Source organism: Pezoporus flaviventris, unplaced genomic scaffold, assembly GCF_033815535.1.
Source record: "Pezoporus flaviventris isolate CSIRO_AGI_PZ_B2104156 unplaced genomic scaffold, CSIRO_AGI_Pfla_v1 ptg000031l, whole genome shotgun sequence".
Taxonomy (NCBI): Eukaryota; Metazoa; Chordata; class Aves; order Psittaciformes; family Psittacidae; genus Pezoporus; species Pezoporus flaviventris.
The window spans coordinates 2,405,604-2,411,603 of record NW_026892579.1 but is presented as its reverse complement, the minus strand read 5'-3'; positions in this window follow the sequence as shown (position 1 = coordinate 2,411,603).

Below are 6,000 nucleotides of genomic sequence, written 5' to 3'. Positions count from 1 at the left end.
AAAGACCATTAAGTTCATTGGATCCAACCATAAACCAAACACTGCCAACCCCACCACTAAACCATGTCCTGAAGTGCCACATTTTTACAAAATAGCACAGCTTTCTCTACAGGAATAGAAGATGCATCCATTTTCCTTCTGTTGTCCTCTGTCTTGCTAATTAAAGCAGTGGCTTGGGAAACTAAAGATACTGTTTTGAACTTTATATAGTCTCAGCAGGACTTGCAAGTAAGTTTACCACTTTGCAGGCAAGTGTTCTGATCACTCAATGATTAGCAAAACCTCAGCAGTGGCAGAAGCAGAATCACAAGTGGCTTCAGCTAGGAAGAGGTAAGTGCATGGTGTGGAAGCCCCACGTGGCAGCCCATCCTGGGCTGCTTAGGAAAACACATGGCAAATCAGGGCCTCTGTAGGGAGGGAGGTGGGGTACCTCGGTTTTCTCGGAGCTTCTAGCCAGAGCAAGGATGGGAAGGGGACTCCAGACAGCACAATATAGGGTGGCTATGAGCATGCTGAGCATCGTGAGTGATGCCTGGGTTTTGTAGGAGTTCACACTTTTCCAGAGCTCGATCATCACTGGGGGAAGGCTGCTGGGCCAGAAATAAAGACTTGTGTGCCTCAGTTCCCCATGTCTGGAGTGGAACCTTAGTTCTGTATTCAATGCTTACACTAAATCACCCTTAAAAAGCACTCACATAAGGACACTTCGTTTTTTTTCCACTGGCTTTGCCTACCAGTTTTGACTTGTATTTTGAACAGAATAATTTGCAAGAAAATTTCACACAGAATAATTTGCAAGATACAACCTTCACTGACTGTGGAATTAATTCTTATATTCCTATCTTCTGAAAATATTCTGTAAATATGGAGTAGTGTGGGATTATTGATAGCCATTTGGGGTTTTATTGTGATCAAGTTTACAAGAATTATGCTTATGGATAATATGCCAGTGTTAGTTTTGAGAGCAGGTAATTGAAAATTGTTTCTTTTGAATGCAGCCTCAGAAAGCTGTAAAGCTGCTGGGTTTCATTATTCAAAGTTGACATGTAAAATTTAAACCTTAGTTTAATGCTCAATACATTACAACTAATTTTTCTCACTTTAATGAAGTGATTTTATTCTGTATACTTTTAGCATGCTTTTGATGTCATGTAGTTTGCATTAAAGGTTAATACCTGAAATATATTGTTATCTTTTATGTGATGTTTTCCCTTATGCACTATTCATGTTTGATGGACAGTGCCAGCACTAGCTAATGAGCAATTCCCAGCATGAATTGTGGAGTCAGAGATGTTTATGTTCTTTATGCCTCATTTGTACATGACATTAACTTATTGATGCACTGTGTAACTAACTCCACTACTTTTTTTTTCTTTTTCATTACAGTTAATTTTTAAATTTCTGAGAAATTAAATAGATGACTGCACATACCCTTAAATTCCAAGCAGACTACTGGACTTGATGTTCTTTACTGCCTGGGAAAAGGACTCATGGTTTATACTGGAAGATCCTTTTCTGGGAAATTTTATAACAGAAACTCTTAATTCCAGTAGACTAATTTTCCACTTGTTTTCCCAAAGCTGTTCTTATGGGAACCCCTTAATTACTAGTATATTTTTAATCAATCTGAGTTTTTACCAGAAGCCAACCCTATTTATGTTTCACTTGCTATTCTGTAAAATTTCTTGATGTTCAGTTCTTTGCAGATATTTTCATGTCTACAACATGGTTAATCCTGCAGACTGCCAAGAGAAAGAAGCAATTATGCTCCTCAAATGATTCTGGCCAGTGTATATGCAGCTGTACAGCAAATGGCAACAGAATGGTATAGGGAAAATGAGAGGGAAGCTTTGAAATGTTCATGTCCTCAAACACCCCAATGATGCTATCAAAAAACCCAGTGAGCATGCCTCTGCCTTTCAGATAGGAAAACCTCATGCACCCTGCCCCTCTCCTAAAGAAATCTTTTGAAATACTGTATTTCAGGCCCATTCTCCCAGGTGATGTTAAATTTCTCTTGTCTGCAGCCGAAAAAAAAAGCTTAAAGTGAGAGGAAAGCTGATCCTCTTTGTTTCCGTGGCAGCTGTGTGAGAAGAAGACTTTAAAATGACCAAATTTGATTGTCTGCAGGGGAGTGAACACAGTCCCCCAGCTAAATGTGGACCAACCTGCACATCAATCTAAAAATGATTGTATCTACAGGAAAAGGCTGCCCATAGGCATTCCCTAATCTTGTGATGGATTTTTTAAAAATAGATTAAAAATGTGATTAGCAAATCCTATTCAAATGTATGTAACAATAAATGCAAAATCACTGATACTCGTTCTGTTTCTATGTAGAAGATGGTAACAAAAAAGGAACTTATTTCCAATTATTAGACAATTTCTAGACCGACATAAATAAAACATTCATTTTGATCTTCTGGGTAAAAAGTATGTTTGGCCAGACTTTAATCCTTATTTAAGTATTGAAGTAGCTCAACTTAATTTACTGTAACCAATGATATTGCCTAACTATATGTAGAAATAGTGCTCTGTGACTAAAAAACAGTGCCTCCCATTATCAAACTCATTCAAATACTGATTGAAAATCTGGACCGATTTAAATGAGAAGATCAAAAATCAAAATGAAATAAAGGCCTGAGGATATTCTGAGGACAGGATGGAAAAGGTAAGATTTTTTGAGGGGAAATCTCACCCTTTCCCCTCTGCTCTTCTGACATGGCCAAAGTAGCCAAACTTTCTGTCCCTTGTTTTAGCCATGTGGAAAACTCACCAATCTCTACAAGACTTCAAAGACTACCACAGGCAGTGGCTGTTTGAAAAGCCGGGATAAAAAGTATTAGAATTACGTCAAAACCACTCTTTCTAAACATCCAAAGCACAATGATTATTGCACAGCTGTTTTTCAGCTTGGAACTGAAGAAAACATTTTTCATCAACAAAGGTGCAAAAGTATCTTCAACTGGGTAGGAATTTTGGGGGAGAGAAGGTATACCTATGCTGGTTTTATTTTATTTGTGCAGTGGAGTTTGGCTGTGTAGCCTCTATTTACATTTCTGGGTAGTTCTTAATGTGTGCAGATTTACTGGATTTAGTGAGATTACCCATCACAGTAAGAGGCAAATGATGTCAATACATGTTCTGAAATTTTGTTTTATTTCATTGCTAGTGTATTCAGTCATTGCAAGACCCCCTGAAGAAATTTAAAGACTGTTTTGTGACAGACTATATTACTTTCACATTATGTTACTCTACAGTTTGAAAACCTGAAATGGCCAAATTTTTTTTAAACAAGCCTCCGATTCTTTGGAGCCAAATGACTGGAAAACCTCAACACCAATACAGAGAAATAAAAGCTCAAAAAGTACCATGAGACCACCTCAGTGCAGGATTTTTGAAAGTGAAATGGAAAATAAAAAAACAAAATAGCTTCAGTGACATTTAAGACGCAATATAATTCATGTTTATTTTCACTGTGTACAGAAGGTGGAGCCAAATTCATAAGGATCTGTAACTCATACTTCATTCTTTGAATGGTTTTCTAGTGTCTTTCTAGAGGGGCAGCTAGTTCAGAGGAGATACTGATTGGAATCAGTTGCAGTGTTGGTATAAACCCTTTCAAGACCAGCTTTTCTGGTGTTTAAGCTGTCTGAAGTGAGGTTGAGAAGTTCCTTGACACAGCTGAAGAGGATCTGAGCCTCCATGTATTACCCTTCTCCTTTTTCTGTCCATGAGTGAGCCAGGAGCAAATCTGTATTTCTAAATGGAGCATGGGAAAGTGAGCAAGCTGAGTATCACCATGAAATAGTTGTGGTGAGATCTTCATAATACTCTTAGTGGTATGAAGTGGCAGGCACCAGTCAGCACAAAGAACAGAAAGGAAACAATCACCCCAAACTTTTAAGACGGTGTTTTCCTTCTCCGCAATCCTCATAAATTTTAAAAAGAAACACCCATTTAGCTGTTTTTACTGCTAGCTGATATTTCAAAAGGAAGTAGAGAATAGGTGAGAGGAATCTGGGGCTTAAATGATAGAGTCTGGCACTTAAGAAATTTTGCTCCTAATCACGGTTGTGACATGAGCTGTCTATGACTCAGAAGAGCTGCTGATATTCTCCATGACAAACTTCCTATCTCAGTAAAAGAGGTTAATACACATAACTTGTTCAATGTTATTTTTATAAAACACTCAGATTCTTTACAAATGACTGTGGAACAGTGCTAAGTATTTCCGGACACTAGTGACCATTTGCTAGGCAGGGCTCTAATCTAGTAGCCTCTGCCACTGAGAACTTCTCCACATTTTTATCCAAGTTGCTTCAGTCTTCACATGCTTCCAGCAGGGTCTCTTTTAAAATGGCAGTATTTTAGTTTTGCAGGCTATCTTACACTGACTAAGCCTTCTTTTTCCCTGAGGAATATCTAGCCTTAGTAACTCCATAGCAAACGAATCCAAGAGACCCATTTCAATAAAGAATGTCGTGTGCTCACCATTAGACTGGTTTGTGATTATCCCACTTTTTATTATTACTGTTCTTATGATTATCCAAAAATATTTTCTTATATATGCCATGCCATGCCGGTGAGGGCAGCTACCGCCTTGATGGATGACAATTGCCTTTAATTGCCTTTGCTTTGAACAAGCGATGACTCTTTGAAACCCAGGGATGGGAGGAATCTGTGTTTTGCAGCACCAGCAGCAGCAGCTTGTAGTGGGCTCCAGCCCAGTCACCCCAGCTGAGAGAACATGCAAGCACTGTGGCCAGCAACTTCAAAGCTCTGTTGTATTTCTACATGATGTAAATTCCTTAAACTACTGTCTGCTTTTAACAAAAAAAAAAAAAAATCATTACTCTGCACATTTATGTGCTTAGGTAATCAAGAAATACTGCATTATTGTTCTTTGGACGTTCTGAGAAGCTTTACCTCAATAGGGCATGAAACACAGATTATTCACAAGTCTGTCTTTAAAGCCAAATGTGTGAGAAGGGATATAGGTGAAAACGTGCTGAAGCCTACGTGCCATCTAGGGACGTGGGTGACTGCACAGGTGCCTTGAAAGGCACCTAAGAAAATCTGCATTGCATGTGTATATTCATCTCAGTTTACTGTATATTCAGCTCAGTTTACTCAGTCCATGGATTCCTCTCCCAAATTGCACAGAATGAGGACAGTGCTATACGTGAGAATATTGAGAAGTGAACTTAGCACACAAATGGAAAACAAGCGAAGACATACTATTCCTCTTAAGAGCTTCATAAACCTCAGATGTGCTTAACTGGGAGTAGAATATGAGCACAACTGGTATCAATGGGGAATTCTGTAATGATCTAAGGACTGGAGAGCCTTCCAAGTGAAATATTCACCACGGCTTTCCAAGCAAATCATTACTAAAATATTATTGAGGGAGTATTTGGAGGCAATATGAGGAAAACGTTTCTGTATAGAATGTGTTCAGGTAATAAACAGAAAGGAAACAATGGACTGTGTTAACCATGAATCTGCGTCAAAGGCTGAAAATATTAAATAATACAATTAATGATTCCTTTGGGAAGTCTACCCAGAAAAAGAACTCCAGGCTCTCAACTATTTCACTGATTCAGCTGAGATTCAGCAGAGAGTGGACAGAAATCCTGTGGAAGTCACCCCAAGCCCCAAGGTTCAGGCCCAGAAATGCACTTTGAGCCTGGGCTGCAGCACTGTGTCTGGGTCGCAGTGTGAACGTGCCCTTATGGATGTAAGCCTGCCAAACCAAGACAAACAGGTTCTGGAGTCCTGGCATTGCTATGCTAAAGATTGCTTCACAAGGCAGCGCTGTGTGCTCCAGAAGGCAAAACGTGTCAATGAACGGCAATATAGGTACCAGAGAGTTCTGCTCTGCTCCCCAAAATCTTATTCTCTATCATGTAAAAAGACACTGTGACCCACAACACAAAGCTTCAAATCTGTGATTTTCTTACCCCGTTTCTTAGTCCATGATTAAGAACAGACTTGCAA